The sequence below is a fragment of the Papio anubis genome, chromosome 9, assembly GCF_008728515.1.
Source record: "Papio anubis isolate 15944 chromosome 9, Panubis1.0, whole genome shotgun sequence".
Classification (NCBI taxonomy): Eukaryota; Metazoa; Chordata; class Mammalia; order Primates; family Cercopithecidae; genus Papio; species Papio anubis.
In genome coordinates this window covers 38,418,333-38,433,143 of record NC_044984.1, presented here as the reverse complement: position 1 = coordinate 38,433,143, position 14,811 = coordinate 38,418,333, and the positions used below count along the sequence as shown (strand labels likewise).

The window sequence follows — 14,811 nt, the reverse complement described above, 5'->3', positions numbered from 1 at the left end:
GCATGCATTAAATATTATTTCCAGACTATTTACATTTTTCATAATAAATTCACAGAAAATGGGAGGCAATATTTAATCAATTTAATAAAATGTTTCTTCAAAGCTTTAACAGAGCAATTATAAATACGTAAATTAATTTGCTAAATAAAAATATTGCATATGTTAAAAAGTTGAATAGAGCACCTCTTTAGAAATATATTCATGCAATTCTACTTCATTTATATAACTAGTAAATTTGCCTTCCTTAAATTTTTCTGAAAGGCTGTTTACTTTTTGAAACTGTACTCATATAGTCTTCACATCTCTTGGGCCCCTGAAGGAAAGATATAAAGTAATCAAAGGAGGAAGGATCCAAAGAAGCAGAAATATAATGATTAGAGAGCCAGAGATGATATTATTTAAATTGTCAATGGAGTAAAGTTTCAAAAGCAGTTCCTCATTAACAGTGTTAAGTGCAGCAGAAAGGTCCAGTAAAACAAAGACTAAGAAGCTCACATTGCATTTGGCAATTTGGGGTTCATTTGTGATTTTTCTGAACGCATTTTGAGTAGAATTATCGAAATCAGATTGCTGAAGCTAAAGGAGAAAATGGGAAGTGAAAAATTAGAGACAAAAGATCCGGTTAATTTTTCAAGTCTGGATGGCTAAGGTAGGGAGCAGATGGCAGAGGAAATGACGGGGCTAAAGAGAGTTTTGAGGAAGGAAGGCAATTGTGCATGTTAATACACAGAGGGACAGCCACTGTCGGGGAGAAGTTAAAAAGAAGGGAGAAGAGAGGTATTCAACAAATACTGTATACATGAATTTCTTTATTCTATTAGTAAAAATTTAGTTACACCAAGAAGCAACTTTTTTTGGGCTTTAGAGTTGACAATCAGAACAGTTATAAAATTGTATTTGTTTCTAAAGTTTATGGTGTGTACTCCCCCAAACTACTTTAAAAATCTACTCACATCATTCTTTCTCACCAAATTTCACCTAGTTGGGAAGTGTTTACTATTTCCTATTCTTGGGGAGAGCTTAGGTGAGATTACTATTACTTCATATATATATATATATATATATATATATATATATTTCTTAGTAAACTTCATTTTAATGGGTCTCAAAATGACAGATTTTTGGTCAAGTTTTTTTCATTAAAAAGTACTGATTTTAAAAACTAATCACTTAAAATGGCCACACACATTAAAAAAAAAAAAAAAAAAAGAAAAGAAAAGAACAACAAAAACCAAAGTGGTCCACAAAACATTCTCCTTTCCTTCTGAAGGTTTTATGATGCATTGTTATCATTAACCAGTCATTTACTATTAAACTTAAATGGCCAATTGAAACAAACAGTTCTGAGACTGTTCTTCCGCCACTGATTAAGACTAGGGTGACAGGTATTAGGGACAATATTCATTTAGCCTTCTGAGCTTTCTGGGCAGACGTGGTGACCTTGCCAGCTCCATTGCTTTGATGATACCCACAGCAACTGTCTGTCTCATATCACAAACAGCAAAGCGACCCAGAGGTGGGTAGACTGAGAAGCTCTCAATACACATGGGCTTGCCAGGAATCATATCAACGATGGCAGCATCACAAGACTTCAAGAAAGTAGGGCCATCTTCCAGCTTTTTACCAGAAGTGCTATCAATCTTTTCCTTCAGCTCAGCAAACTTGCATGCAATTTGAGCCATGTGGCAATCCAGTACAGGAGCATAGCCAGCACTGATTTGGCCTGGATGGTTCAGGATAATCACCTGAGCAGTGAAGTCAGCTGCTTCCATTGTTGGGTCGTTTTTGCGGTCACCAGCAACGTTGCCATGACCAACACCAGCAGCAACAATCAGGACAGCACAGTCAGCCTGAGATGTCCCTGTAATCATGTTTTTGATGAAGTCTTCATGTCCTAGGGCATCAATGACAGTCACGTAATACTTGCTGGTCTCAAATTTGCACAGGGAGACATCAGCGGTGATACCATATTCACACTCAGCTTTCAGTTTATCCAAGACCCAGGCATACCTGAAGGAAGGTAATTTTAATTACTTTTTCTTATTCTTGTATTTTTAATAGGTATTGTAAAATTAACGTAGTCCAATTTACTCAGAATTTCTAGGAAGTTATTTTGGACAGTGCCATAGCATTTTCTAGTATCTTCAAGCGAAATTAGTGAAGGTTGTTATTTGGATACATTTGAACGAGATAATTTTAAAATAGAAAGTCATGATGGAAATAAAATATGCAGATTTAACTTTTGATCCCTCTTGTAGGTGAGAGGCGATTATGATTAAGTTTGATTGTTGCCAGTGAATTCTTAAGATCCTGCTTCCTTTGGCAGAAAAGGTCTGCCTCAAATCAATGGGGTAAAAGGAAAGAAAAAGGAAGTTAAATAGCTACTCTGTTATTTCCAAAGTAAATAATTATGGAATAAAATGTATGTAACTACCTCAGCCTGTGAAAGGTCAATTACTCCTTTAAATACTTCAGAGGTGGGTACATTAATTGTTGTATTCCTTGATTCTTACTTTTGTTATTGAGTTAGTATACGGACAATGCAGCAAATATAGAAATCTTTCTTTTGTTCCAATACTTTTTCCTGTTAGACTCCAGGCAAATTTCTAAAAATATTTGTACCTATCTAAGTAGGATAACTAAATGTCCCATCTTAGAAGTTTGATTCATTCTGTCAGTCTGCTTGGACTGCAAAGGCAATTATGAGGTAAACCAAAACTTTGAATTTGTTTTGTTTGGGAGCCCCTGAAATTTCCAGTTTTTTCTGAAGTCATTCATTTTAGTTAAGGGCAAATTTGGATTGTAATTTGCATCTTTTTTCATCGAGACTTTAAGCTTGGCTTTAATTTCCTCACCTGCTGGTTAAGAGTTCATAAAATGTTTGTGTGTGTTTGTTTCTGTGATACGAAATAATTCCAGTATGTTTAACAGTTTCCCAGAACGAGAAACTGTGCATCCTGGTAGATTTTCAATCTACTGATGGCAAGGAAAAGCAATGATATTAATATAGATTATTTCCACTCCTCTATTTTTCTTTCATCTTATCCTTAAATGTGACCAAGCAACATAAACTAACTAAAGTCTTCTAAATGTATGAGACATGTTAGAAATGATAAATCAGTGAGAATGAAAAAAGGATTTGAAGTTATCTCCAAGCAGAATACTTACTTAATATATACTTATGCAGCATTTACCATGTGCTAGACCTTGTGCTAAATATTTGCAAATATTAGTTCATTTTGAGCTCCTAATACCCAGAGAAGATAGATACCATTGTTATCATTCACATTTTACATATGAAGAAATGTAGGCGTTGAGAGGTTGAGTAACATGGCCAAATTCACAAAACTTCTGACAATGAAGCTGGGATTCAAGCTCTCCGATCTGTGTTCTTAATTATTCTGCCTAGTTATTCTGCTTCTCATTATGTGGTGATGAGTTAACTGCATTGTTGTAAGAAAAAAAAAATGATGACCTGGTGAATTTCAGTCTTTATAGTGAGTTCTTCAAATTATAATTTGTGAGTGAACCACTGGCCTCTCTCCTTAATTAAATATTAAGAAATATAAGTGCAGAAAAAGTATCTGATCCATCCTTGTATCCTGAATTTCTTAGCAAACTAAAAACATAAGCATGTGATCATTGTACTTCAAAGGGAATCTTTTTTGCAGATAGATGAATAGTCCCAATTATAAACCTTGTATTCCTCCTGAATTAGGCTTTTTACTTCTCTGATTGCCTAACTGTCCAGCAATTAGGCTTAGTGTTAGGCCACTGCACTGAATACCTCTAGGAGGTGCCACTCATAGAGCACACACAGCAAATGGCACAAACTACCTATATGGCTGAGTGCATTGGCTCTGCTATGTAAGTCAGTATTCTTTGGTCTAAGTCATTAATGATGAATGGCTGCTTCATTGTAGACAATGTGTGCTAGTAATCCCAAGAAAGTGAATAGAAGGTTTGATAGGGTTAATAGCAGTGATTAATTCATTAATTCTTTAATTCATTGAGACACTAGAATACAGAGGTTAGGAACTGGGGTCTAGAGTCAGAATATCTGGACTTAAATCCCAACTCCATACCTTAACTAGCTGATGACCTCTGACAAGTATCTTTCTCAAGCCTTCGGAGTTCTCACTTATAAATAAAGATTTTAGTTCCTACCTCTGGGATTTTTGTGATGACAAAACAATTATATTACAGTATGTTAAATATTATATTATATTGAAAGTTACTTCACCTCCCCGGGCCTATGTTTCTTCATTTATAAATGGAGAAAAGGAGGCAGGAGATAGGGATGTGAGTGAGGCAGGGTAGAGTTGGGGTATGCTGGAGGTGGAAATAAAGGAGGATGAACTGAGGTCAGTGGTTATCAAGGTTTTGAGTTTGACAACCAGTGAATCACATATACCCATATATGTTGTACTGGGGGTCCCCATCAAGATTTGATGCTTCACTGGAAGGTTTCACAGAACTCAGAAAGCTGTTATACCCATGGTTGCGGATTATTACAGCAGAAAAGATACAGATTAAAACCAGCAAAGGAAAAACACACAGAGGGTGAAATCTAGGGATAAGCACATGGTTTCAGATATCTTCTTCAAGTGAAGTTGTAGAAACAGCAGACAGTGCTTCATTCTCTCAGTAGCAAGTTGTGACAGCATGTGTGGCCAACGAGAAAAACTCACTCCAGCATTTTTGGGATCAGTCTTGGGGATCAGTCATGTAGGCATGAGGTGCTGTTGTGACTGACCTTAGCTACTCAGTCTCTAGTCCCTCGCAGAGGTCAAACTGACAGAAAATGGTCCTAGGTCCCAGGTGAACAAAAACAGGCATTCACCATACATCACATTGTTAGCAGAAACACTTCCGGTATGGCCCAAGGCTCAGGTATAAAATAACATGTTTATTAGGTAGGATATTCCAAGACCTTATGGGTTATCTCTTAGGAGCCAGTGAAGGCCAGCCTTGAAGACGGTTGGAATGCACAGGATTTGAATAGCCCAAGTCCAAGTTAACTCTTTACTGCACATACATATATACTTATACATATTGCTTAGGTCTAATTCTTCCAAAATTTACGTTAAAACCTAGTTCTTGTGGTGGTGGTATTAAGAGGTGGAGCCTATTTGGAAATAATTAAGTAATGAGGTCTCCACATTCATGAATGGGATTAGTCCCCTTATAAAAGAAACTTAAAAACAGTTTCCTGGCCCCTCCTGCCATGTGAGTTCATAGCATTCTCTGCTGATGCCATGTGAGGATGCAATAATAGGTGCCATCTTTGAAGTACAGAGCAAGCCCTCACCAAACACTGAGTGTGCTAGTGCCTTGATATTGGACTTCCCAGCCTCTAGAACTGTAAGCAATGAATTTCTATTTTTATAAATTACTCAGTCTCTGATAATATTTGATATATAGCGAGCCATATATGAGACTATAGGCGATATATATCACATATATGTATGCATACACATAAACAGATCATATATATAAGATATATATGATATATATATGATATATATACACACACATATTTAAGGTTTTGATGAGGCTGGAGTAGAATAAAAATCATCAAATTGCCAACTTTTTAGTGTTGCAGATAAAGCTTTTAAATGAACTGTATTCAACTGTCACCATTACTTAATAAAATGAAGGTCATTTTTACTAGCAAAAAAGGTAGAGGGACTCAATTGCAGAATATAGATGTCCTTATTGAGATGAGACATTCATGCATACATATGCACATATGCATTCACAGAGCAAAAATATTAAAATGCATACATTTATAATATAAAGGCTTCTTTTATACCATTTCCATAAATAATTATTTCCTTGAACAATTATCAGTTTGGAAATCTATATTTGATTATATATCACAAAGTAGAGCTTATTTATCCAACTGTTTCCTATAGTATGTTATTTTTTCACAGTTTAACATAGAAAATACCGTTTGCAATACATAGAAGTGTTGGCCAAAAATAGAAAATAAAACCTATTTTATTTCATTTGGAATATTCTGGGAAAACTAAACTGAAAGTCCAAGCAATGATTGTGTCATACCTTTGGCTGCAGTTTGGATGACTCACTAGAGCAGCCTGTGCTTAGGAAGCTCAAGGGTTCCCCTTATACTGAGCACGGTAAGCTTGAGGGTTGGAGGTGTGTGGGCATTACGTGCCTCAAAAAGAGCAGTGCGGAATTTATCTGAGAAGAATGTTTTGGATCAGACCATGAAAAAGTGTTTGGGAACAACTGGGCCAGATGGACTTCTTCAGTCTTAATGTATATTACCTGACTTGTGGAAATACAAATAAGAAAAACAAAGTGGATGCTGCTTTAAAGGAGTTAGTGATATAGCTACAGAAATAAAACTAATGGGAATGAAACAGTACAAAGTAATGAAATGCTAAATAAATGGACTAACTACATAGAGATAAGAAGATCTTAGAATGATGGAATTTTCAGGGAAGATGTGAAATCTGATCTGGACTGTAAAGAACTAGCAGGATTTGCATAAGGAGAAGGAGAGAGCTTTCTAGGTGGGAGAAAGAAAAGGAACTGAGGCCTAGAGGAGGGATTAGTCATAGACCATGCCAGCACCAGTGGTGGCCCCAGAAGCTTAAGTGGAATTCAGTCTTATTTTTAATTTTTTAAATGAGAGTCTTGCTCTGTCACCCAGGATGGAGTGCAGTGGTGCCATATTGGTTCATTGCAATGTCTGCCTCTAGGGTTCAAGCGATTCATGTGCCTCAGACTCCCAAGTAGCTGGATTACAGGCATGTGCTACTGCACCTGAGAGACAGGGTCTCACCATGTTGGCCAGGGTGGTCTTGAACTCCTGGCATCAAGTGATCTGCCCACCTCAGCCTCCCAAAGTGCTGGAATTACAGGTGTGAACCATGGTGCCCGGCCCAGAACTCAGCCTTATAGAAGAATAAAAACATTGACTTCCTAGTGAAGGACCAAATGAGGCAGGTCTAGAAAGCTAGGTAGTAGAGTTGGACTATGAATTGTGCAGACAAGACATACAGATTTGTGAGGGGGCGAACATCTGTAATTTATTGAGCAAATGTATATTGAGTACTACTGTGTGTCAGACGCTGTGTATTGTACCTGTAAGTAGTGACTATGTCAGATGTAATCGGTGCTGTCAAATGTTTAACAATAAGCTCCCTGGGGGAAAATATGCCCTGAGTCATAGTGTTTGCTGATGTCTATGGTATAAATGCACCCTCAATGGACAATTTAAAGTTATCAACATGACTTTGTTGAAGGCAGTGTTTGAGAAGACATGCACACAATCCACTTTCTCCAGCTGGTGAGAGCCAGGTCCAGCACACCACTGGATAATCCCAGGCATCGTAAATCTGAAAATTGATATCTCTGGGAGAGCCATCTAGCAGTATTGTTGAGGGTAATTGGTAGAGGGAGGAGATAACAGCCTAAGCTTATTTGCTGTACCAGGCATAGAGCAATAAAGGCTGTGCTGGAGTGTTAGCAGTGAAAATGGGGAGAAAAATGTGTACAATGGAAATATTTTAAGGGAAGAAAGAGTGAGACTTGGAAAAATAGCTGTGGATGATGAAGGAAAAGTCAAAGACTGACTTCAGCAATACTACTGAATTCAGTAGTCAGGGAGGCCTATGATTAGAAATAGTGTGGTTGGTGTTATAGTTCTCCACTCCCATGACCTTTCACCCTAGCAGCTGAGGTTCTTTTGCTTCTTTTAAAAACTTAATCCTATCCCATGCCCTGGGACTAATCCTGGACTATGCAAAGGAAGTTCTTAAAAACTTTACTGGAAGCAGCTGTGTGATAAGATGAACTAAGTCATGGGTTCAGGAATTGAAGGTTTGGTTTTTAAACCCTGGCTCAGCTACTTGCTGGTAACATGACCTTGAATAGTTTGCTTTCAACTATTAGCCTTTAGTTTCCTCATCCGAAAAGTTAGGACTATAATGATGGACATTTCACCTTCACATATACTATCTCATTTAATCCTCAAAACAACTCTGTACAGAAGACCATTCAAGTCCTATTAATGCCCTGTATTACTCACAAGGAAAATGTAAGTCAGAGGATCTTGATGACTTGCCCAGGACTCATAGCTAGTGATAGAAATAGAAATGCAGATGCATTGATGGCAAATATTAATGATTGTTATGATTTTTTGAATCCTACCTATGTGCGAGGGGCTTTATATATGCCATAGCATTTTACTTATGTTACCTCAGTTATTCTTACAATCACATTGTGAATTATCACCCCTATTTAAAGAAGCTGAAGTTTAGAATTTAGGTAAGTTGCCCATGTTCAGAGAGCTACTATGTAATGAAATGCATGTTTTCTACTTGACACATTAGTTCTTTTCTCTTTTAAGGGATGGTGTATCCAATATAAGTAAAATCACTTGGTAAACTGAACTCCATTGTGGATTCCATTTTGTTATTGCTTTGTTATTATCTATCTTTTAAGTTGCATAACCAACTATTTGATTTCTTTTGAAATTAATAATCCACAAATATTACAAGTATGCAAATAGTGCAAGTGAGTTCAATATACTCACCATACTTTAATAAAACCATGACTTTACTGCTCTAAAACCAAAGTATAAGATCAATATCTGTTCATAACATATTTTAATAAAACCATTTTTATTAAAAAGTGCACAATTAGCATTAAAATTAAAATTAATATTAAATTGATAAAATCAAAATCTTAAGGGTAAGACTATTTTGCATTTTAACACATGTATTACAACCAAAATTTCACATTGCATGAAGTTATTTGTGTGTTTGTGGGAGCTATGAATTTTTTAAAATGTGGAAAACTGATTCCAAAAATAAATTAATTAATTTAAACACAATTACTAGACAGTTGGGTTCAATTCCCTTCAAAGAAAATATTTCTAGGCACTGCCTGAAGAAAATGCCATGATCAAGGCCATGCAAACCTCCAGGATCCAAGAACATACTTGAGCTATTTCAGAAAATTATTTTTCAGTTGCTTAATTAACAGTTTTTCCTATAACTCTGATTAAAAATAAATTCACAAGTATGGACAATTATAAGTCTATTTTAAACACTACAAATGATTGGAAATAAATAGACAAGCTAGGCAAATTCCTTCCTTTTCTTGGGATATTGGGCAAAATTGCTCTATGGTATAAGGCCAGATTTATAATGTAGCCTCTGAAGGTTCAATCTATATATTGTTATTCCAATGCCTTTAATTAGAATTACTCTTTCATCATGCCACTGAAATAGCTTTATTTGATCTATTTGGTCAGAATTAATGAAAATTTCTGATGGATAGAGAAGTGTTGATACAGCATGTTTTACTCCCTAGATAACTCCTGCAAAATGCTACTAGAAAAAGAAGTTATTCCAATATATCTGTAAGGTTTTCTGTGTGTTTGATCAAATTAGAGAAAAATATTTAAAAGGAACTAAGTAGAGTTCATGTTCTTGAAAATCAATTATATTCAAAATGCTCATTACGGCATGGTATATTGAGTTGTCCACATTGCAGCAAAATAGAGGTTGAATTTCATGACTCTGCACTTGGAACAGAAAGAAAGCAGAACCCGTCACTGGAGGAGAAACGTTGTAAAGTAGAGAACTTTTGAAGGAACATAGAACTTGTTTAGTGCCAGACTCCTCTTCTGTGTAAAGTCTGCCATCTACCAAAGAGCTGGTCTGTGGAAAAACATTCATAAAAGAGACATTGAGTAGGTAGATAGCGATCTTCTTAGGGTTTTGTGTATGGATCTTGGCCTTAGCAGAACGCTGCAACTCTCTTTACCATATTGGTTCTCTCTTCTGAGCAAGCATTAGGTGCTCTTCTGGTTTTCATGCCAGTAAATAATCCCCTAATTTATTTGATTGAATACATCTATGTAATATATTGTTTTTAAAAATTGCAGAAATATTTTCATAAAAACAATAAATTACAGAAATCATATAGAATACTATCATTCTTCCACTTTCCATAATTCTCTGTGAGACTGTTTAAATCTAAACCAAATATTCTTCAGACTCTAAAATTAACTTCTAAAATTATAATCTTATCTTACGTAATGAAATATTTCCTTAAATAATATTTTCTTCATAATTTAAATAAAAAAAACCGAACAATGAAACTGGTGAAATGCTGTGATTCTGATCTCTGCCTATATCTCAGGTACCCCAGGAACCCATGTGGAATGTTTATTAGGAAGTATTCTTGGGACCGACACAGAGGAAGGGATGTGATGGAAGCAAGATTGGGCATAGGGAGAAGTGGAGCTGTGATGTGATCCCAGTGAAGGTCTCAGCCAACACGTGGGGAGCTCTGGATCTAAGAGGGTCATTCCAATTATTTTGAATTGTGGCTAGGGCTGGACTTTATACCCCATGTAAATTAATTACTGGATATGAACTGACCTTGGAAGGAGATGAAACTTTGGGGGAGGCAATTTTCTAGAGCCATGACATTCCAGCTAAAGAAGGCTGATAAGTGAGGGCTATTTTCAGGCCATATTCCCAGCAGATGGGAAATAAGCCCTTCCTCCTTGAAGAGGGATCTAAATGTCCATAACAATCCATCTTGGATTTCATTTATTCTGACCTGATTTTATTTGAGCTTTCTTTCTCCCTGATGTTCAATGAGAGTGAAGATAATCCAAGCAAGTGGCCAATTACTTAAAATCACAGAAACTTTGAATTAGAGATATTCCGTGGCAGTAATAGATTTGGTTCAACTTTTCTCCAGTAACACTTGTCTATCATCATAGTTGGATTGATACTTGGGAAATAAAGCGAAAATACAGATGAGAATAAAATACTGACTGTACAGTTTACTTTGTCACCACAAAGTTCCAGACTCCTATGGATTGATGAAGAATGGGATAAGATGGAAAGGTTTTTTTTTTTTTTTTTTTTTTTTTACAAGATAAACTCTTGTAACAGAAAGTCAAGTGATATTTCTCCTGTTTTCCTCAAATTTCTGCTAAGGTAAAAAACTGAAACAAAAGTTTCTAAGATATGAAACAAAAGTGTCTAAGCTCTCTATATTCTACATTGAAGGAGCTTCCAGAAGTTAGGTTAGCTATCTTCCTGCAGATCTTAATTAATTACATAGCTAACCCTGTCACCAACAACCACTTTCACCCCTTCTTCCTCAAGCCCAAGTGAAAGAAGGGTCATCATCAGTCTTTTGGAGATAGTAGTGTCCATGCAGAGAGGCGAGAGGGAGGGAGTTGTTTTCAATCCTCAGTATCAAGGAGGGTTGTTTTAAGATAATCACTTACACAAGGTTAAGGATGCAGCAAAGGGAGATGGGAATCTTGTTCCCCAGTTGGAAATCAGCTTATCAGCAGTTTTGCTGAATTGAGTCTTCACTACCTGAACAGGGGAGGGAAGAATTGGAGAGAGATGTGAGGCTCACAGCAGCACAATGCCCTCACTCTCACTTTTTGGCGTGGCAAGAATATGTGAGTTTCTCACAGAGGAGAGCTGGTCTTGACCTGTGTTGCTGATATCAAAGCTGGATGAAGAACCTCAACAGCAAAAGGCTGCAAACAATCTTCCTTTGATGGGGAGCTGATTTTCTGCTTCAGGGAACTCTTTTGTGGTAAGGACCCTGGAGGAGCCAGCTTTTGGATACCAGCCACACTGAGGTCATTGAGAACCAGTGTTGGGCAGTGAAAAGGGTGACGTCTCCAAAGAGGGCCCACTATGGGAAGCCATGTGAGGTTTCAATAAGCCAGACACTTTTCATGCTCGTCCACCCTTCTCAGTTCTGAAAGTTGAGCTTCAACGAGTCACTGTCCAGTAATGGAAGCACGGCCAGGAGATTCTACTGTTCTAGGATAGTCTCCTCCTTTGTTGGTTTTTGCTTTGTCTGGCAGAACTTACTCTACAAGTGGAAAGTTCTCCCTGATTGCAGCTGGAGGCAGATTGCCTGGATTTATATAAACTCTACCTTGCTAATTGTATAGTCCTTTGGTAGTTTAGTGAATGATTCCGTGCCTCAGTTTTCTTATCTGTTATTTGGGGATAATAAAAATGTAATGTTATGGAGTTGTTGTGAAGTTTAAGTGCACATAGATTGTATAAATCATTCAGTCTAGAGCCTGGACTATTGTATAACCTCAGTAGATACTATTAATGAGTGCTGCCACAGCTTGTCATCCTTTTTTTTTTTTTTAGGTGAAAGCAAGTTTATTAAGAAAGTAAAGGAATAAAAGAATGGCTACTCCATAGACAAAGCAGCCCCAAGAGCTGCTAGTGGCCCATTTTTATGGTTATTTCTTGATTATAAGGTAAACAAAGTGTGGATTATTCCTGCCTCCCTTTTTAGATCATATAGGGTAACTTCGTGATAGTGCCATGGCATTTGTAAACTGTCATGTACTGGTGGGAATGTGGCAGTGAGGACAACCAGAGGTCACTCTCATGGCCATCTTGGTTTTGGTGGGTTTCAGCTGGCTTCTTTACTGCAGCCTGTTTTATCAGCAAGATTTTTTATGACCTGTATCTTGTGCTGACCTCCTATCTTATCCCGTGACTTAGAATGCCTTAACCATCTGGGAATGCAGCCCAGTAGGTCTCAGCCTCATTTTATCCACCCCCTATTCAATATGGAGTTGCTCTGGTTCAAATGCCTCTGACACTACTGGACATTTGATCTCATTTTAACCTACTCTTCTATCTTCTCAGGCCTTTAAAGAGTGACTAACGTCGTAGGACTCCAGAATATCGAGTCTTGGAGAATAGGTATCAAGTTATCTTTCAGGGTCATTTAGGACATCACTAACCATTACCAGGTTTCTGGAAGAAATTTGTAATTGTGTAATACTATTTATCAAATGGTTAGCATTCTAGGAAGTGAAACTTTTAGATTTCCATAAGGAAAACAGCTCTATTGAATAAGCATTGCAGAGTGGCAGAGAGCACAGGCTCATAAATGAAGTTACTCTGCTTCTTTATTTGTATATGAAGTTAGGGACCATTTCTATAGTTCATCACAGCTTGTCATTTCATTGTTTGATATTGCACTCTGCCATGAATCTGCAGCACACATAGTTGGGACTCTGGTGACATCCTTCTCAACATTTGTGAGGTAACTGAACCATCTGGATTTCCTGCTGTTGGCTAAGTTCATGATTCAAATCAAATGCCTGACATTGCCATTGTCTTGGCTTAGACAAATGACTCTCAAATATCAGGGTAATTAAACACCATTTGGAGGAGCTTCTAAAAACACATGTCTTCATATTTCACCAACAGAAATTCCGATTCAGTAGATCTGGGGTTGAGCTCACAAGGTAGTCTATAGATCACACTTTTTTTTTTTTAAATTTTGCTTTGTCACCCAGGCTAGAGTGCAATGGTGCGATCTCGGCTCACTGCAACCTCCGCCTCCCTGGTTCAAGCGATTCTCCTGCTTGAGCCTCCCAGGTAGCTAGGATTACAGGCATGTGCCACCCCAGCCAGTTAATTTTTGTAATTTTTAGTAGAGACAAGGTATCTCCATGTTGGCCTTGAATTCCTGGCCTCAAGTGATCCACCTGCCTCAGCCTCCAAAAGTGCTGGGATTACAGGCATGAGCCACCACGCCTGGCCAGATCACACTTCTTTAGTAGAGACAAGGTATCTCCATGTTGGTCTTGAACTCCTGGCCTCAAGTGATCCACCTGCCTCAGCCTCCAAAAGTGCTGGGATTACAGGCATGAGCCACCACGCCTGGCCAGATCACACTTCTTTGAACACTGTCCTAGAGCAGAATTGTAGAATTCTGTTGGGACTCACTCATTATCAAGCACCCATTTGGATATTGATGTTAGCCTGGAGTTAACATATTTATTGAGCATGTACTACGTGCTCAGAATTTGCCTATATTTACTTATTTTTACATTCCAAGCACCTAGTACTCAATTATTGACTGATTAAATAAACACAGGATGGGATAAATTCTCTGATGGAAGCAAATAAAGGGCAAAATGCAACTGGTCTTAGAAGGTCAGAGAAGTTTCCTTCAGAGAAAGTACTAATAAACTGTATTCTGAAGAATGAACAAAAATGAGCCATGTGAACAGGTGATGCATCAAGAGTGATCTAGTAAGTGTTTGCTCTATGGCATGGAGGCTGAAATATTTGTCATGAGTGTACAGATAATGATTGAAGCCAAAATAGTGAAGAATATGACTTAAGGGGAGTGCATAGTGTAATGAGTTTTTTTTAAAAAAAGGCTGGGCAGGGCACAGTGGCTCACGCCTGTAGTCCCAGCACTTTGGGAGGCTGAGGCAGGTCGATCACGAGGTCAAGAGATCGAGATCATCTGGCCAACATGGTGAAACCCCGTCTCTACTAAAAATACAAAAATTAGCTGGGCATAGTGGCGTGCGCCTATACCTCAAGCTACTCGGGAGGCTGAGGCAGAAGAATTACTTGAACCCGGGAGTCGGAATTTGCAGTGAGCCAAGATCACACCACCGCACTCCAGCCTGACAAAAGAGCAAGACTTCTGAGATGATAAGAGACATAACCATACCTCCATACCTGGAGTTAATGGATTTCTCCTTTTTGTTTTGTTATATCCTGTTCTAACAGGAAATTCTCAATAAAGTTAAATTTTTAAATGAACAGTGATCTTTACAGTCATTCTTACTTCCTATTTAATGGGAAATGTATTTGAGAATTTTATCAGTAGTCGTATATTCAAGGTGAAGTCCACTTCCAACAAGCCAGAAAACAAAATTCTTAATTATGGCTTGTGCAAGCTTAGCCTCCTTTGGACAGCATATAACAGTATATGAGTGGGAAT

At 37.6% G+C, this 14,811-nt stretch overlaps 1 pseudogene; it reads right to left on the bottom strand.

The window, feature by feature from the left end:
* Window positions 1-1,234: 1,234 nt before the first annotated feature.
* On the bottom strand, window positions 1,235-2,017 carry LOC103875720 (annotated as a pseudogene).
* Between the last annotated feature and the right edge of the window lie 12,794 nt (window positions 2,018-14,811).